This window comes from Cimex lectularius, unplaced genomic scaffold (genome assembly GCF_000648675.2).
Source record: "Cimex lectularius strain Harlan isolate CLEC.00 unplaced genomic scaffold, Clec_2.1 scaffold89, whole genome shotgun sequence".
NCBI classification, from domain to species: domain Eukaryota; kingdom Metazoa; phylum Arthropoda; class Insecta; order Hemiptera; family Cimicidae; genus Cimex; species Cimex lectularius.
Genome location: NW_019392722.1, coordinates 383418 through 411331, shown reverse-complemented (window position 1 = coordinate 411331; position 27914 = coordinate 383418). Strand labels below are relative to the sequence as shown.

The 27914-nt window shown below is 35.0% G+C and overlaps 1 protein-coding gene across 1 annotated transcript in view; it reads right to left on the bottom strand.

The window, feature by feature from the left end:
• The window catches only part of LOC106663608 (kinase D-interacting substrate of 220 kDa B), a 118978-nt gene that overhangs the window by 84652 nt on the left and 6412 nt on the right, over window positions 1-27914 (bottom strand). The window contains exons 2-3 of the transcript XR_001340063.2: window positions 8170-8246; window positions 8026-8099 (exon numbers count right to left, since the gene is read on the bottom strand). The gene's annotated coding sequence lies outside the window, so the exon portion shown is untranslated. The remainder of the gene's footprint in view (window positions 1-8025; window positions 8100-8169; window positions 8247-27914) is intronic.

Below are 27914 nucleotides of genomic sequence, written 5' to 3'. Positions count from 1 at the left end.
AGCTCCAGAAGTTTGTAGTTATTAACAGTTACCAATTCAACATTTTGAAAAAATTCCAAATTTCAACATTTTTGTTTTTTCTGAATTTTTCCATCAATTTTGCGATGTAAATAGGTTCCTTACAACAAATTTAACGTTCTTTCAGGTGGCACAAATCAGATTTTTCTACAGTAAGAATTGTGAAGTTTATAAGTGGAACTAAGTCGAAAAATTGAAAAACACCCAAAACTTGAAATTATTTCTTTACCGTTGAGTTTTGGACAGTGGTTTATAGGAAATTTTTTGTTGCATATGGTGAGTAGAAACACCTGAAATTTTCGACACTTATCACCAGTCACCCTGTATAATAAGGGTTGCTAGAACAGTTAAAAAAAAAAAAAAAATAAAAAAAATAAATAAATAAATAAAAATAAATAAATTGGTTGGGGTCTAAACAATTCGGGTATACATGAATAACCAATAACACCAGCACGTCAAATTCATAATAAGGGCTCCACTAGGACTTGATACATAATTTATGATCATAAATGGTATTTTACTTGTCTCTCAGGGATCTAAGTTGCAGTTTAACATAAAATAAAATGTCTTATAATAGTTTGTAGAAAAATGCGTTAAAATGATAAAAAGGAATGGAATAGGCGAACTGAAATGTCGTAACGACAATATGTTGAAGTGCGACCTCGTTTCAAATACGGGTCCCCGCAGAGTTCAGCTTGTAATAAAATCGGTTTTCATGAAGTACGTCTTCATTACATTCCCTATAGGGTAAACAGGTCATTGTGATGAGGGGCGGTGGATTACTGAGCCAATGAAGCTGAAACAAGTATCCTCTGAGCCATTCTTTAATCTGTTTATCCATCACAGCAGGTAGATCGAAAAGGGTGAAAAGCTAATGGGAGAGTAATTAAATTCGCGTTTCCACCTTTTCGAGATGGCCGTTTCCAGGAATCTCTGATCTTTCGAAGAGATGTATCCACCCACATTAATCCTAATCCGGTTCTTTACCCTGGGGGCTGGGGGTATTAACCGTGTTGTGAATGGATTTTTTTGGTCCTCTTTGAAGCGATTTGCCCCCATTGTTTCGTAAGACGTTCGTTCATACAATATAATAAGGAACATTATTCGTTTTGTCGAACATCTGAGTTTATTATGTTCAAAAACTCCTTGTATCGATTGTTTGAAGAAAAAAGCATCCAAAATACTACAATTTTGTTTGTAATTCTTAATTTTTTTAATAATGCGGTTTAGTAAATTTTTAATTTTAATCATAGGAAAGTCATTCATTGATGACCTCTGATCATGCCTGTTAATTTTCGCTGTATTTTATCTTACAATCTTCAATCATGCGGCTTATTTATATTATTTTAAATTGAAACAAAACAATTAGTTACGCAAAAAATACCTCTTTGTTCGATACCTTTCGTACACTTACGTGATTAAGAATAATAATACCGTTTTTTTTATTTCATTTATTACCCTCAAATGTAACTACTCACATGATTGCTAATTTTAAAAGTACGATATTCACTGCAAAATGAAACAAGCCTACTTTCATCCAATTGTACTAATTAGTATGTTAAAGTTTTATTTAATTTTAGAAAATAAGCCTAGCGTTGTTTATAAGCCCTGTAAAGTGTCAGGACAGAAATGCGGAATAGGGTCTGTTATATTTTTTAAAAGTCAAAAAATATCAGAACAACTAACAATATATTTCAAAACGATCAGGGATGAGGCCAATTAGAAAGAAAACACCTGGTTCCTTCCGACCATCTTTCGAGGAATATATCCCCCGGTAATATGAAAGTTTAATGGATAATTTAAAAAAAATTAACAAATATGAACATCTATTCCCAATTTTGAAACCTACAGCCTCACGTATAATAAAGTTAAAAATTAACATCTTATAACAGGAAAATCGAACAAGACTATAACAAAAATATAACCTAATGAAGGAACTAAATATTTTCTTTCTAATAGGTCCCACTTTTGTTCGTTTTTTAATATAAAATTATATTGTTTAGGGCTGGTCGCTTTCTTCACAATTTTATCAGGTTTGACAGTACTGATAATAATATAATTTTGTAAAAATGTATTTTATCGATGACGCGAGTAGGTTTTTCCTCATCTCTGGTAGTATTAATAATAGTAAGTCGTTTTTAATATTAAAAAATATCGTACCCCTTGAAAAAAGAACGGTTTAATCGATTAGCTTTCTGAAGGTAATTTGCAAATATTGCGCAACGGGCTCTTTAAATTGCGAACATCGGCTTACCTCATAACGTCCACAGCCACTGCAAATTCCAATTCAACACGGTTATGACCAGGAGAAGAAGATAAAGCCGTAGTTTTGACGGGCTAGGATGGTCCCAGGCGACATAGAACAAGCACGAACAACAAATTGGATTTCGCCTTCTATAAGGAGTACATTGTTACAACAACATTCAGCCCAATAACAATCGGGGTCGGAGATTCCATTTTAGCACGTTGAACTAGGTTTATTTAATACGACAAGAGAGGTTGGGATAAATCAGGAAATTAAATTGTTTCGCATTTATGATTAATTTTCGTTCCTCGAAAAGATTTATTCTTTGGACCAGTATTTTCATATATGGTCTGTTCATAAGTAGACTGGTTTTGGCACACGAACACCAGATTTACAGGCACATAGCTGTGTTTAATTTGTTTTTGTTAAATCTAGAATGAGCGAGTTTAATGTCACTATGAGTGTACTGTTTAATAAGACAATATTACTGTTAATACTTTTTAAATCCATTAGAGTTCGTGGCCCGATTGACCAAATAACTTCTTTCAATTAATTAATCTTTATGTAAGGTATTGGTTGAGATAAAAAAGTCAGGGTCACGAGAGGATTCGAACCCACGACCTCAAGGTATTGAAAAATGGCAAAAAGGAGGGAAAATTCGAAAGGTGGGTTGAGGTGGGAAGTTGGTGTCCGAATGGATCGAAGTCACGGTAGCTCAAGTGGTAGAGCAGCAGGGTATTACGCCGAAGGTCGTAGGTTCGAATCCCGCTCGTGACACTGACTTTTTTATCTCAACCAATACCTGACATAATGATTATTTAAATACTTTATTGACTTCTAGGTCTTATTGTGAATTTAACGGGATTAAAATTGACCCTTGTCCTTTTACCAACAGTGTCGTTCCAAACGAACCCACCCTGTCCCTTTATTTTACATTATACATTTAGTATATTATTATTATTAGGAAGTAATGTTAATAATTAGCAGGAATAACAGTATTTAACAATATAGTGTGTTATACGATCGGCTTTATATGGTCATTATCGGACAATCTTAAAAATCGCCGACAAGACTATTTTCAAGTCGATCCAATAGGAAATTTAATTTAAAAAAACCCAGATCATGGCCACTCTAAGAGAATTACATATACGACATTCAGCACCGTAGGTTACATTGTACATTTAGTATATTATTATTATTGTTATTAATTTTTTTAACGAGGGTTCGCAACACCAGAGGTCATATAAACCTTCAGGGTGCCTGTGTTTTTGAAAAAAGACCATGTGTAAGTATGTCGGGTTCGAATGCAGGGCCTCTGGATTCGAACGCGGGACCTTCACCTTACAGTGATGAACGCCGTGTCAACGTCTAAACCGTTGCGGCCACCGACGCCCCCTACTATTATTAATAGGAAGTAAGTTTAATAATAATCAGGAATAACAGTATTTAATAATATGGTGCGTGAAACGATCGGCTTTATATGGTCATACTTAAACATCATCGACAAGACAATTTTGAATTCGATCCAATAGGGAGTTTAATTAAACAAAAAACAGATCATGGCCACCCTAAGAGAATTACGAATAGGACATTTAGCACCTGTAGGTATGCTAGAATTCATAGTTAGTGTGATGTAAAAGTCTGCATGGCAAAAACGGATTATTTTAAATTCGAATCACGAGAAGATTCATCATTATGAAACAGAAAATGTAGAAAATTAAATTTAAATTTTAAAAATTAAGTCTAGTAAGAACCTTTACTCTAGTCCCTCTAGTGAAACCCCTATGATGGATAGCCATACTTTGGAAGGTGCTCCTCTTTCTACAAAACTGAATAGTTTCCTTACTGCCTCTTCCAATCGGTACTTGATCGCCTTACCGAAGTGGATATACCGTATTCTGGCGAGTAATTCACATCCACAAAGGATATGTCCCTATGTCTCTGGTTTCGCCTAACAGGGTCGGCAGGTTTCCCTATAGTTAAGAACCGTGCCGGTACAAAGGCCTTTATTTTCCTGAGAAAGTGGACTTCCTTCGCCTTCCTTTCTAGAGATTTATAATTCTATTAGCTTGCCTCATTTGGTGCTTTAATCTAGGCCCTGAGTTCTTCTTTCTCAAGATATTTTTCCAATAACAATTTTACCAGTTGGAGTGCGACTAGTTGTGGTACCGGTACCACAGGTGAAAGGGCTGCTCCTTTTTTTCGCTAGTTGGTCAGTCTGTTCATTCTGTTTTACACATTCATGTCCCGGAGCCCACCTTAACGTAATCCTGTCGTGTTTTCCTAGTGCCGTTAGGTACAAAAACGGCAAAATACACGGCTTAGAAAGTGGTACTTGGAAAGGAATTTTTTATACATGATAATGCTGAAATAGTTTTAATTTAGTTCTTACGCCTATTTTTGATTCATACCAAACATTAAAATATAACATCAACGCCATAATAAAAACCGACAGCTTTGAAAGCCATTCAACTGGGAATAATAAAACATAATATTTGTATTAACTACCTACATATGTATTGATATATTATGTTAATATTAATTTTTTCAGCTAAGGAAAATAATGAAGCCTATTATGAGTTTTTCAAAGAATATACATACACTTTCTGTGTTGTCCGTTTCGATGTTTTCTCATTTCTTTCATACTCTTCATTTAGTTTTTTCACACATTTCTCCTTTTTTGATTTTCATTTCTAAGCTGCCGATTTTCCTATATGGTTGTTATTCTTTTTGATGAAGTTATTTTTTGTTATATTTTCTTTTTAAAACTGCTCATATTATTCTTTGTGAATAAATTTTATGTCTAAAGTCAGCCTTACTTATTCTTACAGAAGGTTTCTCTTCGTTGAAAACAAATTAAAATTAAAGTAACCCAATGTAAAGCAGCTTTAACAGTTGTCTGGCTAGGGAGGGACGTTTTATTAAAGTCGGTCAGAAACCTTTTAATGGATGAATAATTAAATTTAAATAAGTCCTTCCGGGAATTTAATTGATTAAGAGCTTGCCAAGAGAAAAGACAAGGGAAGACTACATCGCTGAAATCATTTAAATATTGAAAACTGACTATTTTTGTACCTTCGACTCAAAAGCGTAGATAATAAATAAGTATTTACGCATTAGTAAAGAGGCGCAAACGTAAGATTATAAATAATGTAAATGAATACTTGATGTTTCATTCATCTGATTTAAATGAGTATAAAATGACTTCAAACTTGTGACCGACGTCAATAAAGTTTTCTTCATTGGCCAATTCACGCAAAACGTCCTTGCATTTCAATAATGTGCCGTCTTGGACGAAAATAGAGATTAATGTTGATAAATAAAGATCAATTGTGGCCCAATGAGGCAGCGACCTATTTATCATTTGGAGAAAGAAACATATAATTGTCTCATCAAATAGGAAAATCGGCTTTCATTGACAACTGGGATGGTGTTTATAAATAATAGTAGAATAATGAAATTTTCCGTTTTCCAGGCTTTTTCAGTGGGATTCTATGCAAGGAGGGCTCCATGAGGAAGGAAACCGCGTTTTTTAGCGTACCAAGTACAGTGTCATTCCGTACCAAGATTTTCTAAACATTTTTCTGATAGATCGAAATTGCGAAGTGAGAATGAAATCTCCAAAAAGATCAAGTTACAAATAAAATAATACATTATACACATAAGTACATCTCCCCAAGGAAAGGTTAATACGATCGTTTTAAGATCGTCATAGTGTTTTTCTCAAAATTAAGCCAGATTTCAATTAATTAATCTTTATGGAAGGTATTGGTTGAGATGAAAAGTTACTGTCCGAGTGGATCGAAAGTCACGATGGCTCAAGTTGTAGAGCAGCGGCGTATTTAGCCGAAGGTCGTGGGTTCGAATCCAGATCGTGGCACTGACTGTTTTATCTAACCAATACCTAACAAAGATTAATTAATTGAAAGATGTTATTTAGTCAATCGGACCACGAAATCTAATGGAATTAAGCCAGATATTGAACGGATTAAGTGTTGATTCCCTTTAGTTTTAAATTGTGGAAAATGCAGTCGACTTGATGCGAGCTACACGCAATATAGAAAATACTTAGATTTGCTTTCTTTTCCAATATAGAGCAATTGAATTAAGTTCGTTTGTATGCTCTCGATTAACTTTCCGTGATGGATCCCTAAAGTACAGTCAAGTATTCTATCGTCACGATCTTTCTTCTTCTTCTTCCAAAATTCACTTTTTTCAGTTTACTAGTTTCAGTTAAATACGTTCAGATTCTAAATAGTTCAAATGCGAGGTAGTTGAACTAGGATCGTTATTAAAAGCCTGTTTTTTAAAATATTGAATCAGTGTTTAACAATACATAAAAACTGAAATGAGTCGAAAAAACCGTGTAACAAGCAAGTGGATACACACCAGATTATTCACCGAGAGTGCAACGAAGAATCGTGACGAGGACTATAAAATATGCAGCACGTCCGATCCTCTTTTTCGCCTAAAAGCTCTTTTAAAGCTCTCACCAGCAGGGTATGGTATTCCATGGAATGGAGTCTAGAATTTTGGAAAATACAAAAACCTCTACCGAAAAGATAGGAACACTCAATTTCTTCGATATAATGTGTTTTAACGAATTATTTAAAAAGCGATCAAATTATGTTTGAAATTTAAAAACTGTACAGAGATGTAAAAGCATTTTATTTATCGGTCCTCATGTCCTCGCTGTACAGACCTGATTTTATCAAATTAAAAAAGATGATAACAATTTCAATTTGCTGTCAACAGTTCACTTTACAACGCAACAACGGGTGAGAAAAAAAAAACGATGCTAGAAGTATATTTTAATAATTATTTGGAGGTATGGTGTTTTAACAGACATTTTCTTTATCGTGCCAACGTTTCGATCTTTATTGAGATCATCTTCAGGGCTCAAAGTGTTTGTTTTCCGTGTAGATGTGTCATTCTTCTCTGTCGCGTATATTTTAATATTAAAAAAATGTAAGACTTAAATGTTAGGTTGTTGTAGTTTCACTTTCTGTTTTTATGCTGAAATATGTTATCTAAGCGTGTAACGTTAATTTTTTCCTGGTTTGGATTATTTATATGCCATTATATTAAAAGTTAACTTATGTTTTCTCCAACATGATGGGTTTAGACAAAACAAGCCAGTTCAAAAGTGTACAAGCTGTCAAAACTCCGGGCCGCACAATGCTTCTCAAGTTATTCATGAGATTTTACTTTTATGAATCAATGGGAAATTCATCTCCAGCCAATTTTTCCCCTCTTCAACCGAATCACCAACTTCGTCATACTTGACGAAACTTGGGGAATTGTTCGAACTCGTATTTTCCCCGGGTCGGACAACAATCTCCTCTTTATAGTTCTCCCTGGGCAGGTTATTGTTAGTTAAAGACAAATGTAGTTTTAAATCCTTACCGTTTACTTTTATAAATGCTTTCCGTGTTTACCAATCTGTCTCTTAAAGCTTAAAAGATACCAGCCTATTTTTAAAACGGAATTTCGCGGTCAAACGAGGCATCTTTAACGAAGCTAGAACTCGAGCAGTTTTAGAGAACAAAGGTAATTCAAGCATAATCTTTTCTTATTTAAAAAGTTTTCTCAAGCACTAAAGTGAACAAATGGCGCTTATAAAGTAATTTTAACCGGGGATCAATACAAATTAACTTTAACCAAGTGCAGTCTGAAAGAAATCCGGAAACTGTCGGATGAAAACTTATAGAGGGCAAAATAGGAAAACAATTCGTCAATTTTGAAAAAAAAAAATCACCAACCTCTTCGTAAAATTTTAACTGTGGAACCGGATCTTCTGATATGTTCTCGCAGAAATCCTTGAACATGAGGTAGCCTGGAAAGCACAGCGAGGATCAATTAAGTTCGGTAAACAAAAAGTCATCGTTACATGTTTCTTTACTCACCAAGTACTTGATTAAATATTTTATCGAAGTTAATTTCATTCTTCTTCTCCAGGTATTTGTGCATCACACTCCTCACACTGAAACATTATGAACGGAATAAATTGTTGGTAGAGGCAGAAACAACAAATTTAAGTTCATGTCTTTATTTAAACAATAGTAGCAAAATAAAAAATGTAAGGACAAAGCTTGGTTGTTCAAAGGCAAACATTCAATAAATGGACTACCTGATCGTAAATTTAAGCTAATTGTATGATGATGGAAAGCTGACTAAAAATGAGTCCTTTGAGTCCTTCACCACTTTGATAGGTTGCAGGGTTCAGAATAAAATATTTTTTTGATCCTTAGAAAAATATCGCTAATTGACTAAAAGTTCAGAATTTTAACGAATATTGTTTACTACCTTTTTTTTTTTTTAATTTTAACGAGGGTTCGCAACAGCAGAGGTTATACACCCCTCGGGGGCCGGTGTTTTTGAAAAAAGCCCATATGAAAGATGTAAGGTTCCCGGGTTCGAATCCAGCGGTCCTGTATTCGAACCCGGGACCCTTACCTTACAGTAATGAGCGCCGCGTCAAAACCTAAACCGTTGCGGCCACAGAACCCCTAACCATTTTATCAAAATTAATTGTGAGAGTTTACTTCTATGAAAGTTAAAGTACTTCAATATAAAATATCTTAATGAAAATTTTACTTCATGGAAAAATATCGTTAGTTGATCTTACTGTGGTATCTCTGAGGTGGTAGTTTTTAAGGGTTGGTACAGAAATAACGATGAATTTGTAGGTCGGTTTAATTTTGTTAATAGGACTGAACACACTATATGTTTATTTTTACCAGATGATACACTGCGTTAACCGACCAGCTCACGTTGTAGTGTCAGGGGAATGTAATTACATTAACTTTGCATCAAATTAACTGGAAGGATTGCCCCATGCCGTAAGCCAAGAGATAATGAATCGCTATTACTGTTTCAACAATGGGCATACAATGGCGTGACTCTGGACGGCAAATCCTCCAATTTCGCCAGTCGTTGTTTACTCTTAAAGCCAAACTAATTCGCGATATTCGACGGTCAAAAACGGCTTGAAAATAAGGTGAGGGAATGAGAAAAGTATACACGCCGGAATGGGTCGCCGAATCAGAAATTAGAGCGTAACAGGGTTCTGAGCCGATTGTGATTGGAGTGGAAAAAAGCTCGAACTTTTTTTTCCCCACTCACGTTACTGTTTGAGTTCCGCCAACGCCCCCCTGGTTACGTGGGATGAAAAGAGGTTTAATCCAATTGTCCCGTATCACTAATGAGGACAAACTCTGATTCTGTACACCCGATCAAAAAGAAAACCTAAAATATCGTAGCAATTCTGTTTCACGATAAACTACTTAAAACATCAAACATCTAATTTTAAATTTGTTTTGTTCAAACATTGACATCTTCTTACTAAAAGATAAAACCTGAAAATGAGCTTCTAATAATTCAATAATAGTAAAGTGTATACAAAATTTAAACATAAAGCAACATTAATACCCAAAATTTAGCCCATTTTGTTCCATTTGTAATTAGCCATCTTTCAGCCAGATACTACATCCCATTACCACCAGGGGAATTAATTGATGGTGAATTTAATTTAATTTATTTAAATGAACTTAATTTTTCGAATTTGAACGAAATGGTACATGGATGGCAATACGTAACAATCTGATGGAGCACGGTTACACGGTATGGTGGGTGTGGCAGGAGTCCGAGTTCACGAAGATTTTCCGACTTTTTCTTAGTTTAGTGTGAAGTGTATGGCGGTTTGTTCGGTTTACACAATTTTGCTACGATAATTTCTCGTACATTGTTTCCTCATCACACCGTAAACTTTGGAAAATGTCACAATTTACTGGAAAACTACACAGTACTGATGGTGAAAAGACAAAGGTGGGCCAAACCAGCGCAAATAGGCAGTTCAAAAGCCTGGAAACGACTACTTGTTCATGTTTTGTTAGGAAATTTGACAATAAAATTTAAAAAAAGACATCTCACCTAAGAGAATCACGAGTAAAAAAATTCAGCACTGTAGGCAAGTTAGAATTCATGTAAAACAACATGTAAAAATCTTTATAACAAAAACGGACTATTTTGAATTCCATCTACTATAAGATTCGTGATCATTAAACATAAAATGCAGAAAATTTCTGAAACAGTCAACTGACCAAACTAGGGAGGATAGGCAAATCAAAATTAGCACAAACCACAAACTAACGTTCATGTCCTGTTAGCAAATAGGATAATAAAATGAAAAACCTAACCTATCCTAAAAGAATTACGAGTACAACAATACAGCACCTGTAGGCTGCTTCATGATCATAAAACTCGTGATCATAACATATAAAATGCAAAAAATTTCTGAAACGGTCTGACCAGGAAGGATAGGAAGGTCAGAATGTGCGAACTACTCGTTCATGTTCTGATCGCAGAAGAGTTCAAGGGTTCATAGATCAATCATCAGGAACAAACTCGTGATTGACCCTTTCGTAGCTCCGAAAAACGAACAAGACCACTGTCCACAGTTATTAGGGTTTAAGTCCACTTTTCACCTCAAGTGACCAATTCTTTGATAAACTTCATGTAACTTGGGCTTTTTACAAATCGTTTGCAAATTTCAACCCTCTTAGCGGATTGCTGGGTCGTAAGCTCATGCGGGACGAGTTTACAGCTCTTTTATACCTTCCGCGTGTCGTGTAGGTTTTGAAATACTATCAACTTTCGACACTCCGCACTACCTGGAAAGTAGGCGAAGGCACTTGCAGCAAAGTACGCAAGCAACCAGTTTGTACAATCTCACATGATGAGCGTTTAAGGACTGTCTTTATATAGCCAGTCAAATATTTATAACCAACCTACGGAAGTACTTTTCTAAAAAGTATTAATTGCTAAGCATTAGATAGAATTAATTTATTTACCACTATTTATAAAATCATTTATTAAAAATCAGAGGCTATGAACAAAACAAATTACAGTCTGTCTATGGTACACTGCTTGAAAATTGGTTGATGAAGTATTCTCAATTGAAGGTGAAGTTGTGCTGCATGACAATAGAAATTGTCGTTCGTTGTTGATCAGGTCACCGTTTGATGATGCTGAATTTACCGTACAGCGTACGCAAGGGTTTTATGCTCGTGAACCATCGGTCATAATTGTTGTTTCAAATACCATCTTAACAACCTTCCATTTTATTATGTACAAATACCAACATCTATTGCTTTTTAAAAGAAAAATCGTTACAATAGTTTAAAAGTTGATGTTTGAAAAATAATTCTATAAACTGAGTTATAGCCTACTATAGGCTAAGTGGCTACAGGAGGTACCATTGGCTTAGATAGAAGCAACACACATATACAAAGAAGCTTCGAACCTATAACTATATTAAAATGAAAAACAACCCGATATATTAAAAAAAAAAAAAAAAAAATAATAATAATAATAATAATAATAATAATTAGCGTTTGGCACATCAAAAATAAAGTCCACTAGCATTTCTCTGCTTATAATGTGAGGTGTTTAGTGACCGTTAGTTAATGATTGTTTGGAGATCGTGAGATGCGGTCTGGTGTGACGTAGGTCTTAGTAAAACATTTTCTTAATCGTGCCAACATTAAAATTCCTAAAGATGGCGGGAAAAACTTTTTGGAAAAGTTTTGTAGACATCTGTGGCAAGAAAAATACAACGCATCAAATGTTGGCAATTATTAAAGGTCACTGTTCCCTGAGCTCAAGAAAAAACAAACATGGTTTTCGGAAGGCGATAGCCCAGAAGGAATGTCAAAGGATTTCTATTCTACTATTTTTAGACTGAAGACAAATCATGGTCTATGGGGTCGCTACAAGAAGAGAATCGGTTTGGCAATTTCCAAACCAATAAACTTAGAATCTGTCCTAATAAGCAACAATCNTAGGAAAATCTGATCTTTATCGTGCCAACGTTTCGATCTTTATTGAGATCATCTTCAGGGCTCAAAGTGTTTCTTTTCTGCGTAATTGTGTCATTCTTGTGTGTCGTAAGGGCTCTCTCAACACGACAAACAAGAATAACACATCTACCCACAAAACAAACACTTTGAGCCCTGAGGATGATCTCAATAAAGATCGAAACGTTGGCACGATAAAGAAAATGTTTTTCTAAAACCTAGGTCACACCAGACCGCATTTCACGATCTCTTGCATATAATCTTGACGTCGCACCATCATGTCATGACTATTTTTCACGGGACTTTGAAAACTACAGTAGTTTTAACAATAATATATAAACAATAAATATTACTTGAAAAGTAATGAAAAATATTTTATAAAAACAATAATGTTTGCCTCATTGTTTTTTTTAATTGTATGAGTATCTTCTACAATATAAAACGAAACGGAATGACTTATAAGATAAATTCAACAAATTATTAACATTCAAATTACACTGTAATTCTTTAATAATTTAAAGGATGCTTTGAAACGAACCGAGAGAGACTGTCTTGGTGACTTGCGAATTGTTTTGCCTGTAGTACGGCCGTCAATCACGTGAATTTGGAAACAATCGCAGGAAACATCCACTCCAATTGGACTTTTGGACTTTTCAAAAAAAGCATGCCGAACGCTAACGCTTCGGAGTACAAAACCACGGAAGGATTTGAGCATTATTTTTGTGACTGAAATTTTTAAAAACCTGGTACGTAAAATTTTTTCAATAGTGGTATTTTCTTGATAACAGAAGGGGGGGTTAGCTTGAAAATCAATCCCAGGTGATTAACTAGACACGTCTAGCCTTTAAGTCTAAAAGCCAATCTGCCAATACGTTGACGTCGCATCGCATCAGCTTTTATACATTCTAAAAATCAACACAAAACTTTAATTTGAAAGCGCTCCCTAAGAAGAGGGAGAGTTTAAGGCGAAAAACAGAGAAGGCTAGGGAAATATATTTGTTAACTTAAGAAAAACCAAGTGGGTCTGGAGAAAGTGAGAAAATAAATTGAACTTAAGATCCCTTCGAGAGATCCATTAAGACAGAAATTGTTGTTATCGTGCAGATGTTCATTTAAATCGTTCAATTGCTTCTCAAGGTGGTCGGATTGGCTTCTACCTTGGTCTAACTTTCAAAAAATCTTCTCAACTTGAAATCAAGATAAGCTGTGTTCAATAGGAAAATTTTTAACATTAATAGTTTGAAGCCACAAAGTGTCAATTTAAAAAACAAAAAACAAATTTGTCTATATTTTTTAGTTAAAAGTCTGTTTGGACCAATAAGTCACCGAGTCGGAGAAATCAAGAAGTTATCGGGTACATGCGGTTGATCTGTAATGATCAAACGATTCATGAATTATTCATCTCCACGCAGGCCGTTCAATTATAAATCATTAAAGTTATCATCACTGTATTGAAATATTCCGAAGTTTGCTAGCCGATCAAACCAGTTCTGCAGTTCTTAACCAGAATTACAATCTGGTCGTCAAAAGGGTGGATCTTGTTTTGTGAAAGTGGAAAATTGCGCAATTAGTCATGAAACAGTGTTTTGTTAAATGTCAAACCTTAACGAAAAACAGTTAACATCTTAACAAATTACAAGATCAATCAAACGTATATAATGAGAATCAAATTACAACAAAATACCTTTGACATGACATAAAAAACAAAATACTTACTATTTGCCTGACTTATTTACCAAATTTAATCTGACCAGTAGCTGAGTCTAATAAAAAGTTAAATCACGGTTATTAATAACTTCTTGTGGAGAGGTAAAAGGTCGATCTTGGAGATTTGTGTGGGCAATGAGTGAGAAAGGTCAAGAAAGGCGAAGGGGTCAAAGTAAATTGAACCCTACTTCAGCAGGCATGCTCAGTTAATTAATTTAATATCGATGTAAATGAAACAAGGGGAGAGAGCACACGTTTTATTTTCTCAGGGCGACGATCTTGCATAAACAATAAGTCCAGCTTTTCAAATGTAATTATAAAATATTATCACTATGGAGTAATTTTTTCATTATCTAAGTCTAAATTGTTTAGAATTTAAGGCAAAATTTGATGATTTTTCTTGAATAATATGTTTACTTTCTATTTATTTATGGTATGTATTTATAATTTCGCAGGACTGGCCTATTCAATTTTCCCGGTACGATAATTCATTACAGACAACAAAACACAAGCAGTCACTTTTCTTCACCCTGGAGTGTTCGACTAGTGCAATCAACCAGTGACTGAAATCAGTTGGACTACGAAGGAGTGAGGTCGGGTAACGTGCAATTTTTGGTATTGTAGGTCAAGAGAAATTTTTGCGAGTTTACCAAATCTGGATTCATCTGGAGTTGGAATTTCATCTGGAACTCAATTTTCCAGTTTAATTTTGCAATTTCCTCTTGAGGTATGCGGGACGATGAAGAAGGAAAACCACTTTTGAAGATGACTAGAAGCATAACACGCCTTCAGATAGGAAAAGACCCGACTACAAAACTGCAGCCTCGGGGCAAAACTGGATCATTCGAATTTGGGTCAATGAGATAGGATGACTTATTTCCTGTAAGTCTTTAGGATGATTGACTGTTTCAGAATGTTTCAGACAATTGGAAACATTTTGTTTGATAATACTACTTGGAAATTTTAAACTTTAAAATTTCTATTATGTCGTTTTTTTATTCAACCAGTTTTGCCCTTAGAGTGCCGAATGTTATTGTTGTTCGTATAATTTCGAAGGGCTAGAAAATCTAAAAAGTAAATTATAAACAACTACATGGATTGGTAGGCACAACGAGTAAATAATTAAGGCCACCTACAAACGGTTCATAAACATTGCTTTATGTGTTTGATTTTCTGAAACCTGTGACTTGGACTTCAGTTGAACCGGTTGTTCGGTCCATAATAAAATGAGTCATCGACCCTAATAAGATGAAGCACAAAGGTGCGAAGCCTAAGATCGACAGCCGCTTTTCTCAAGACATCTAGACATAGTAGAATGCTTCTGTTTTATAAACTACAATTTTTACTACCCCTGAATACATGAATTATAAAAATCTTCATTTATTTCGGAAAGAAAGGAGGAAAATCGCTAAAATAATGCAGACAATTAGTCATTCAGGCGGCATCTCGAAAACGAGGGAATGACGGAATATTTTTGTTGACAAACGGCCAAATTTATAGCGATCATTTCCAAGTTCGTGGAATTCTATTAACAATTTCAAATTGGCTTAGCCGCGGATTATCATCAGGGCGTTAATTTATATGCCATTCACGGACCCCATTAAAAGGATCTCACAACTCCCTTGCCTCCCCGTCTCTTCTTAAAAACCAATTACTGTCCAAAAATTTGGAAGTCACAAAGCCGGCAAAATTGAGACGGTTAGATTTACTCATACATAATATTATGATTTTACCATAAGTTAAATATTCGCGTTAGTATAAATAAAAAATAATAAGGTAAAGTTGATGTAATAACATAACATAATAAAAGAGTGTGCAAATAGTTATCCTTTATCCATTTAATGAAATCTAAGCAAAAATATCACCTGCTACTCATGAGTAATACCCACAACACTTTTTAATTAGATAAATCACAAAATAGGCGTACAATAGGACCGTTCTATCTCCTTCATCTCCTGACAACATCAGGCAAGAACTGAATTCCACCCTTAGATATGATTATATCAAACTAACGACAGCTGCCGATTAAAAATTGTTTCGTGATTCATGTACCGCGTGACATTGTGAAAACAGTTCCCTGATTTACGACATGAAAATAACGTATAGAAATGTGTTTACATCACAACCAAATAAGGACTTAAAATGTCGTGAAAGTGGCTGAAAAATATTTAAGAAAAATGACAGACAGCGGAACTTAGTCAAGTACCAGACTTGGACCCGGCGATAAATTATGCAAATTTATCTTCTGAATCTCGTACATGAGGTATTCTCCGAATTATGTTACGCGGCTCCTTTGGACGTCATGCGAAGAAGAATGGCCACCCCGGAAAAACCCGTTCGTGATATGAAGTTCTGCAAATCGTTTTGGAAACAAAACTGGCATCACAAACATAAGCTAAATTGGGTTTTATCAACTAATGTTTAAACGTATTTGCATAAAAGAACGGTATAATACGGGGTTCAGGTATAATGCCAATAACTAAGTAATGATATTACGAATAAAGAAAATTTTAATTATAATTCATAACTTCTGTTATGCATTATTAACAAATGTGTGATATTTAGTGACCGTTAGTTGATAATTATTTGGAGATCGTGAGATGCGGTATGGTGTGACGTATGTTTAGGATAACATTTTATTTATCGTGCTACGTTTCGATCTTTATTGAGATCATCTTCAGGGCCTTGTTTTTCCTGCATTTCAACAAAAAGGTTCTCTCATTGATAGCCGATTCAAATTTCTTTCCATTGCCGGCGATGTCCGTCAGAATACTCTTTGCTTGGTGTCCATATGTAGTTGAAATCCATGTTCTTCGTTCTTCTCGTGTAACAATGGTGTTTAGTGACAAAGCAAAGAGAATACAAGGCTCGGAAGAGGATCTCAATAAAGTTCGAAACTTTGGCAAAAAAAATGTTTTCCTAAACCTATGTTACACCAGACCGCATCTCACTATCTTCAAATAATTATTACCAAATATATTTTTGGATATCGACTTAATTATCATGTTAAAGTACAGAGACAGTAACAATCAAGTTGACAGTAATCAAGACGCTCAAACGATTGCAGTTGGACAAACAAATAAAAAGGGGGGAGAGGGAGAGAGGGAGAGAGAGAGAGAGAGAGAGAGAGAGAGAGAGAGAGAGAGAGAGAAAGAGAGAGAGAGAGAGCGAGAGAGAGAACGAAAGTGAGAGAGAGAGAACGAAAGTGAGAGAGAGAGAGCTAATGAGACTGTAATAGTGAGGGAGAAAAAAAGATATCCAGATAAGTACAAGCGCGCGCGTTTGTGTGCAGGAGCGTAGAAAGAAAGCAAATGAGAGAAAAAGAGAAAATTTCTTTATGGTTTAATTGAACTATAACCTTGTCTAGCTGGGCCAACTGAATTTCTTTCAGATGATGATTGGCTTCCAAAAGAGTAACGGGGAAGATTAACGGAAACAATAATAAAACTATTTCAGGACAGTCAAATCGCTATGTATCCATCTCCTCAACATCCCAGAATTAAGACGGAATCCCAATCATAGCTGCACGAGTGAAAATCAAAGGATAAAGAATTTAATCGTAATGTATAACTGACATTGAATAACGATCCCTTCTCAAACTCTCACAGTTTTATATCTGCAGGACAGCATGATCGATTGAACGACTCGACTTTTATATACATAGCGTAAGTTCGGCCGGCCGATTTAAGAACGAATAGTGCCGTTTAGATCACATTTGGTCCGTTTATTTTCTCTGTTTTTGCTCACATCGTTCATACACCACAATGTATGTTTGTGACTTAACTGATTGCTTTAATAAATCAAAACTGTATAAAACATAGCGCAATATTATTCCATTAAGATTATAAGACAAAAACAATGGGACCATGCACAACTAAATTTGACTTGAAGAATAAAATTTGTACTGCTGAAACGAGAGTTAGCTTTAAAAACTTTTTTTTCACATCCTACAGGTATTTGTAAAATTTAAACAATGTTTATAAATCCCAGGCCCTGAAGATGATCTCAGTAAAGATCGAAACTTCGGCGCGATAAAGAAATTGTTTTTCTAAAATCTACGTCACATCACACCGCGTCTCACGATATCCAAATAATTTTTAAAAACAACCTAATATTAAAAAAAAAGTTTTACCCATAACTTTATCCAATAAAACTAAAAGAAAAATGCAATTCCTCTGGACCTAGAATACCAAAATTTACTTAAGAAAAGCGTATGCCAAGTCGGTGGGCAGTATAGCTTCCTCACATTTTGTGCATACGAATGTGCATATATTAGAACAAAATGCATAGGAGATTATCTAGAAACCAATCCGCATAATCCCTGAAAATTGCATAAGATGCCAGCGATATACCTGTGTACGCGATTGTACGTTTGTGCGTGCACGGGCGATGCCACTGATACGATTGCGATGAAATTCATAGGGGTACTATTTGGAAACCAACTCGCATAACCCCTGCAAATTTCATCAAAATCCGTGTAATGGTTTAGGAGATAGAGATGTATAAGGGATTTTACGTTTAGCACGCGCATTCGCATATGATAATCCGATTGGTATAAAATTCATAAGGAATCATCTAGCAACCAACGCGCATAATTCCTGAAAATTTCATAAAAATTGATTTACTCGTTTCGGAGTTTTAGTCAATAAACCCATAAGATTTGAACGACCTTGCACAACAAATATGACTGAAGAAAACGTAAAATATGTTCTGCTAATTTTAAAGCCGAAATTGTATGCAAAAAATCGAAATAGCGTTCCTCCTAATTAAGAAAAATCATATATCAACTTGGTTAGTCAATTAAATTATGTCTAATTGTATCTGATAATGTGAAATATGTTTAATCCGTTTGGTATGAAATTCATACGGGACCATCTAGAAAGCAGTCCGTATAATTCGTGAAATTTCATAAAAATTGGTTTAATCGATACGGAGATTTGCTTGTTACAAGGAATTGACTCCTGAAGGCCTGAAACACACAATGCGAATGGAAATTTTAATTTTGGAGAACAACTATTTTTTCGACTACCCGCGTATATACAATGTAGGCTTCCGTATGTTCGGTAGTTCGGAAGAAAAAATAAAATCCTCAATAAATCGGCCTAACATCCCTCCTAAATAATATTCACAATAAAACTTCTTTGGTTAATTAAATTAGTCAAACAATCCGATAAGATCTGAAGAACCTTGCACAGGAAATATGACTGAAAAAATATATAATATTTCGGCCAATTTTAAAGCCGAAACTTATGTCAAAAACCGTTATAGCGTTTCTCCTAATTAAAGAAAATCACACAAACTTGGTTAGTCAATTAAATTATGCCAAATTGTAGCGACGGAAAAACATATTTGGTCCGAATAAAGGAAAATATATCGTCGACCTGAATGTTTAAAATTAAGGGGCCTTTCTTTTCGACCGGCGGGAAATTGGTTCGGAGATTTAAAAAGTATCTGCCCGATTTTTACGAAATGGCCTGGTCCCCCTTTTCGGTGGGATTTCTTTTACTTTCTTCCTCTCGGCTGCAAACGACGTCTGAATAAGCTCCTCCAGGAATAATTGCTGGGAATAATCACGCAATTCCACCGACCGGACTAGACGTCTGACGGTGAAAACAGGCGTATCGCTCCGGCTTAATAAAACGTCAGAGGGTTCTATGTTCGTTCGAATGACGTATTTAGTAAGGATTTACAATTATACAACATACAAAAGCAATGATCAATTATAAAATTAACGTAGTGGTATTGTAACCAGTCTAGAATGCTTAAAACGGAAAAAATTCTACAATGCGTTCTTCCTTTTTTCAAATTCAAATTAAAATGGTTCCACATATCTAATAATGAAAGATTAGAGTCCCCTGTTTTAAAGAATTGACTAATGAAAAGACCGAGCCGATAAAAACGGCGGGAAATTATTCAACAATGCAGAAAACGTCACAAATTCTTATCCTTCTTTGTGTTATTTTGGTATATCAACAGGTTGATGAACTCCGCGGTATTCTCGATTATATTAGGAAAACATGCCATAATGGGCGGACCCTGAAAAGATATCCACTGGCCAGAAATTCTTCATTTTGCTTTAAAAACATACAGCAGCTTTCAACGTTAAAAATCAAAGAAAAATTAATTTCAAGGTTTATTTCCATCAAGAAACTACTTGTGTGAGTTAAGAATAGGCCATGCGAGGTTGATACATGGACACTAACTTTTGTGCCAAAATCCGGGTGTATGTTCGGCATGTAGAGAAAGGTTCTCGACATGTCCCACCTAATTGAAAGGTGCAATTCCTATAGAGAGCGTGGGGGGCTAACAGGCATGAGGATCATGCTTGTGCACAGCGGCGGTTATCTGGGCGTCTTGTCCCGATTCTTGAAGGGAACAGGGTTGTTTTATTGAATATAGTAATGATAGTTTTGTATCCAGCGTGAGTTGAAAGTGAATGTATTTATTAGTGTGAATGTGTAATGTGAGAGGATCGATTCAATATTCGGCCATCGATCCTCAGTTAAGCCTTGTTCCCACGGTGTGTGGCTTGACGAGCAAGGTGTGAAGTTTGTCATACCTCACACCGTGGAACGTTAAGACGTTATTGCTCGAGGTGGCTCGGCCGTATATGGAATGGACGTTGCCAAGCCTCGGTACGGCTCAAGTACCCGTTCCCACGATCTGCTGTGGTTTGTTACAGTTGAACCTCGTCATCACTGTCCGAATTCATTTTCTATAAATCATAATAGAACTACCAGCGTTGTTTTTTAAAATCAAAATTTGTTAAAAAAATGTACGCAATGGGTGACTATTAGCCGTTTCGAGATTGGCCAAGACACGAGCTTTTCCGTGCCACAGATCACAAATATGTGAGTACGCTCGTCAAGTGAGAACAAGGCTTTACGATAGTTAGTGTAAATGATAATGCAGGAATATCGAAGACCCACGTTGGATTTAGGAACTGATTGCGTTGGGTGATTAAATGACCTAACTCTTGACAGCACCCCGAGTCCAACCTCGGTAGCTGGGCGGATATAACCAAGGTCTGACCTCCGATGCCACACCTGGGGTGGGTGATTCTGGAGGCACGGCGGATAAATCATGTAAAAGTACAAAAACGGAATTACCGGTGGACTGCGAGCAGTGATAGACTCATATCTATATGCTGTGGAGATTGAGCTAACATAAATCAATCAAATCCAACTATCCCTGTAATCGAATGCTAAAAAATACAAATGATAATAAATAGTTTAGTTACTGATTTTATTGAACAGTTAAGTAAAATATACGTTTGAAATTTTTTTAAAAAGCATTAAAAATATACATTCAATTAATTAGACTAATTTGAAAACTATGGTAGCGCTCGAGTACAAGTTTCACACTCGTTAAAAAAAAAGAGTATAGCAATGCTCCATACATTAATATATTCAAGAACATCGCTTGCTTTACAGTCAACGCTAAAAGGGGGCTAAATTACACTTTATGCAAAAATTCGTTTCGAAATTGGCAATTGTGTCATTGAGCAACTGCGTGCATTAACGACGTTGTGCAATAAATTCAGTTTCAAAACTGAAACGATGAAATGGCAAACGGTTTTGCTTACTGTCTTACATAAAAATCATATCTGAATTAGCCTGGTCAAAGCGGATATTACGAACTGCAAATGCGACAATTAAAAAAACAAGAAACTCACAGACGTATCGATAAAACATGAGAATGTTAAGCAAACAAGATACTTTCAAACAAACGTTCAATTTATTCAAACAACGATCGAAAAACAACAGCATGATGCTATTCAAAAATAATTAAAAAAATAACCAACCAAAAGTAACACCACTTTAAAAATTGATTGATGTTTTTAGGCATTCAGCACAACTTCTTCCTTTAAACAAAATGCACGTTTCAGTGTAAATTCCCTCATATTTTATCAACTAATAAATAAACAAGACGTTGTCTGATGGGAAATAAGTTATGCTACACTATAACTACGATAGAATGATAACTTGACGTAAATTAAAATATACGGGAATATTTTATTCAACTGATTAAAATTATCACTCATCAACCTAAACTTCTTATTTAAAAAGATAAACAATATTATTCCGGTTAGATTTGGTTTGAAATAACAGAGGAACCGTAGAAATGCATAAACACACTTAGTCTTGAATTTAAAAAAAATTCTCAAAGGAAATTCATAAGGGGTTTTCTCTACTTTTAAAAAATTACAAACACATTTTTACGATGCAAGAGCGTGGGTAATTAAAATGATAAAGGAAATCTCAAAATATTAACATATCGATGAGCAGAGAAAATTCATATTAGCAACATAAAAGCCAATAATATGGATGAAAATAGCCTCCTTCCAATAGAGATATGCTATTGTATTCTGACAGATATACACAATAACGAATTAACCGCCCAAACGGTGATAAACTGATAATTTTACTGCGTACCAGAGCGTAGTGTTTAAATAAACTGTGCTTTCATACAAACTTGACCTACTGGGTTTTCCTAGATATATAGCATACTTAAACACCTGTTACACTTTACGTTCAGGCACTGTTAAGTCATTGTTAGGAAGGATTGGATCGGGTGTTCTCCAGAGCTCAGTCCTGGGACCTACAATCTTTATACCTTTACAAACGACATTAAAGACGTCAAGTCTTCCAATTAAAGTATTACTTTTTTATCTGGCACAATTAACGTTGGTAAATCTTTTACGATATTTGGAATTTACTAAGGTCATCTTACTCCAAAAATCCATAAAGGATCATGGTCCACCTTTAAATTATCTTTTCACCCTTTAATACATTTTCCAAGATCCAAGAATATAGCATTATTATTATATCCAATGAATTTGATTTCAGATCAAATCCTTCCATCATTATGTAGTTTTAACTTGACACAGTAACTTAAACATAAATTAATCATACACAAACACACTGGAAAGGTTGGCCTTTGACTGTTAGGCTCTAAAGTCTCATGTATAAACACCTAGATATATCACACACCTTATAAATAGTTATTTATCAGGCAGAACATTTTATATCCAAGAGATCTTGAAGTCAGACATCCGTAGGAAGCATTGGAGCGGGTGTTCCCCATAGCACCTTGCTAGGTTCTACACTATTCATCATTTGTGGTGATTAGTACCGTTAATCGATAATTTTCAGAAATCGTGAGATGCGGTCTAAGTGTGATGTAGGTTTCAGAAAAACTCTCAACACGACACGCAAGAATGGCACAATTACACAGAAGACAAACACTATGAGCCCTGGAGATGATCTCAATAAAGATCGAAACGTTGGCTCTATAAAGAAAATGTTTTTCTGAAACCTACGTCACACTAGACCGCATCTCACGATTTCTGAGTAACTATTTATTTTCTTTACAATCGACTCAAAGACATTAAATCGACTTTGGACTTAGCTCTTTGGAGATGACACGTTCCTACGAGTTTCTTACCGAATCGTTACCATTCTAAATAATACAAATCTCAGCTATCAGCAGCAAAGTGTTTCAAATAATTCAACAAATGCAGAATTTCGACAAATAACAGAAAAACTGAAGCAATTTTGTTTTCTATTTGTATATTACATCATTAAATGAACAACCATATTACATTATTATGTGAGGGTCGATAACGAGGCCATCCCATTGTCGATCAGGGTTAATATCTAGGCGTTTACATTATACTAAATTTTGGCTTTAATGTCGAGAAGAAAAAATGGTTAGCCGCTCTAGCAGCGAAGAACAGCCTTTTCCGAATATTCAACAAAGTTGATCGCACTTTGTGCAAAAAAAACCTCGTTTAGGTTCAGGCCCATAATTACCTATGCATTTCCTGTATGGTTTTATTGTTAAAGTTTTAACAATAGCAGAAAACTTTCTGATGTTGAATAGGATTGGCTAAATAATTGTATTAAAAATAACCAATATTTTTACACAATTTATCGAAAATGTTTGCGCATCGCTATTCAATATATCCACTGTGTAAATTAATAATATATTTAATTACCAAAGAAATGAACTATCGAAAATACTTAAAGCATGTACTACTGTGGTAGAATTAATTTAAAAGATTAGTAATGTTTAACATCTTTGAACATTTTTATTGCTAAAAATACATATTAGTCCCTTAGTTAGTTATTTTTCTTACTTTTTCTTAGAACTGGGTAATTTGTTTAACAAAACTGCCACCTTTAAGTTGAAATAATCATAGTATGTGGATTGTAAAGGAAAAGAATTTTGTCAACCTAGAAGAAACATTTATGTAACTATGATGTAATAACGTAATTCCAAAATAAATATTGTGGTTATTGAATAAACTGATAAACGTTATGACGACAAATGAAAACTCAAATATTGTATTTTTACTTATTCTTTCTAAACGATAAACTAACTAAAAAAAATAAATTGTTAAATAAATCCACACACTTTTTATTCAAAGAATAACAGTAAAATTCGCGGGTTAACGTTCCAAGTGCTTCTTTAGGGAGTTGGTCCAGAATGATTATTAGATTTAAAATAATAATGAAGAAAATTAACATTATTGAAAATATAATATTAAGCTCGAAAGTTTCTAATTATAGTGAGGCTAAGAATTCAGGTGGCTGTAAAGACTTATGAAGAAGTTTTAACTTCAGTTTAGAAACTTTAAAAAGCCTGGTCACGAAGCAAAACAGGCTAAATGTGACCGTCCACCTATTTATCAAATGGTAATGAGTTTATAACGACCAGGGGGTAGTGGTGAATATTGATAATTTTCCAAGATCCTGAAAGTTCTCCCAAGAAATAGGGAATCCAGAATGATAGGGCTTTACAGTTAAGAAGCGTACCAGAAACCGAAGTTTACCTGTTCCTATTATAGGCGCAAGGTGACCTGCCAATGGGTCAAAACCGGCAGTAATTCGTACCGCCTAGATGAATTCCTTTTAGACTTAGATCGCTAGACGTTTGGAAGAAGGCCAGGAGAAATATTTGACCCTTGCACTATTTTTTCCAGTCCAACACAAGTCGTAATGGTGCATGGTGCCATATGGAGAGAATACGGAGCTTCTTATCGTAAAACGTGACTCACCGTCTAAGAACGATATATATAGAAATGTCGGATTGTCTTATCGGGCCGAAATTTCACAAACTTTGTCCCTTTGGACGATAATGACCAGGGATTGAGTACACGGTGAAGTCCCAGATTCAGGTCTTTTCCGAGTTCAATGGTCACGAATAGGAAAGCTTTCCAGAGCTTAATGAAGAGGCATGTCATTTTTTGTGTCTCTCTTTGTCGGGGTTTCTGAAGTTACAGTACTATTTTAAATCTCTTGCATTTTTAATGATTCATTCACAATTGTAAATAGTTTTTACCTGTTATCCAAGAATTGCCTATTCTTAAAATGTAAAATCAGGTGAACCACAACAATTACAATGACCTTTGTTACTTCAAAATCAAAAGGGCTTGAAACATTTGCAAAACTTCTGTATTCAACTTCGACGAATAAAAAATTTGAATATTATTTAGGTTTTGACATTCTGAACAGACCCATCAAACATATCTGGTATTACACGAGTATTAAGCTTGGATATTATGTATGAGGGTTAAGGCTTAAGCCCTTAATAAACATATGAAGATACGTTTCGAACTGACGATTGACGATGAAAAAAAAAAAAAAAATCTATGCGTATTACAGTTAATTTTTTGCTAATCATTTTATTAAACCCAGTACCACACCTACATTTGCATTTCATTTTGTTATTATAATATCCAGTGATAATGAAAAAACAAAACCATAATCAAAGAAATTATTGGGGTATAGGACCAAGTGCGAAGGTAGTTAGAACCGATCCAGAGGGAATAAATGTTTAAAAAAGATAGTTTATTCGATCAACCGCAATTCTTGCCTCACCCTGCTTATAACCCTGACTATTTTTCTGTGAATGACCGTTGGAAACTACGAAGAGGAAAAAATGTATATTATTGAAAAATTTAATTAAAGGCAAGCGGTAGCCGAGTGGTTAGCATGAGAGACTCTCACTCCGCGGTCGTGGGTTCGATTCCCACCGTCGCCTCTGGCCCTTTTTTTCCCGATAACCCCCAATTTGAACACATATATAAGAATTCGTCATGGCTAATATGCAAAGATCATAAGGAAAAAAAAAAGTATGTGAAAAGTATGCTCAAAAAAAGCAAGTATGTTCATGCTTTGTATTCGATGGAATCATGAAGGTGCTTTTACTTTTTCCTGATGGGCATAGAGTATGAGAAACAAAATGTTATGATCAACCGGAATTATGAAATTAATATGAAATAACAATGCGCAGAAATAATAGGATTGAGGAAATAATACGATTGAGCGTATTGTCTCACCCTGCTTTTAACCCTGACGTCGCGCTTGTAGGGTTCCATGATATTTTATAATTTGTGACAGAACTAGTGGTACTGTTATTTAATTTAAATACTGACTGAATGATGGATTTTTTTTTACGAGGGTAAACATTTTGTAAGTAATGATGGATAATACTGGAGACAAATTACAGTTTATTTCCGTATGTTTTGTTAAATTGTTTAAATAAAACTGCCTTTATTTAGTGAAGAAAAATATAATTTGATATTTCACACACTTGCACTTTCACATTTTTATTTTTTGATCAAGAAAAAGTCCGATTGTTACAATCTTTAAAAAGCTAAATTAATGGGGCAATAAGTTTACTCCAAACCATTTGGAAACTTAATTAAACAAATTCAATGTGTATTAGAGGTATTAAATTTAGACATTTCTTCGCTAATACGCAATTGTATTTTTCTTTTCCCAACCATCGACAAAACGTAAGCAGTCAGAAATCGCGTTGCAAAACGTTTTCAAGAAATTAACCGGATTCCATTTATAGTACAGGCCTAATCGTACATTTTTAAACAGCCCCAACGGCTCGTTTGCGCAACAATTTTGGTTCCTTCCGTAAAAAGATAGCCCAGAGGATAAGATTATTGCAAATATTAGTGAATTGTAAGATGATGTCAAAGCTGCATTGCAAAACATTGCCTTAAATGGATTTCTTATGCAACAGAAGTTTGTTTTATCCGACAATTCAGATTTTAACCTACTAAAAGGAAATTTTCCCCGCAATTATTTTAATAAAAATAAAACAAAAACCATTTTTGGAATTCATTACATCAAATGATAATTAGTGCATTTCAACATACAATTAAAACAAAACAATATATTTTTGCTCTAGAAACATTTGAAAAAAATCTTATTTTGAACAACCAAATGGGCGCAAATGAACAAACAATAGTTGTGTCATAACTTAAGTGTTTTCTTTAAATCAACTGGTGTATTTCTGGCGTAATTCTCCTCATTTCGGACTGTGTTATTTTTAAACTTTTTTGCATAACAAAACATGAAGTAATCTGAAAATGTTTACACAAATTCTTGTGGCCCAATTATTTTTTTGCAATAGATCATTTATTTGCAGTCTGTACATATTACAAATAAGTGCGTGAATGCTTTTTTTTCCAGGTCGCAACATTGACCCTACAGCACTGCACTCTGGGAACGCAGGTTAAACGAGACCAATGCTCGCAGGCATTATGAGGAATAAGAGACGGTCCTGAGGTCGTCGTTTAAAACATGGTGTGATATGTAAAAGTGTAGAGAGGATTTGGGCAGTAGGGTTGGGATGGAAAGTTGGTATGGAAGAAGGATCAGCTCAGTTGGTTGACAAAAAGAATGTAGTGGTGTTGTAGATAGTGAGATTGGTGACGTAGTAATTATTGTTTTGAAATTTATCCGAGGACTTTTGAATGGAAGGACATTGGACATTGGATAGCTGATCACCCACAATTCCGTTTGTGCAAAGTGGTCTTTATATAGTTTTGGTCAAAATAAATCCCGGTCCTGAAAGTCTTCGTAGTTGTCCCAGTCTTCTGTTAAGTGTTTTGGTGCTGACGTAAGCTGTCTAGGTATGGTCCTAAGTGTCTGACTTGAGTGAAAGTCGCTCCTGAATAACGGGTATGACTGACTGTTTTTGCGATGTAAACGTACGTTTTTTATCTTTCAGTATAGTCGTTCATGTTTTACACAGTGCTTGATAAGCTCAAGGTGTTCTTT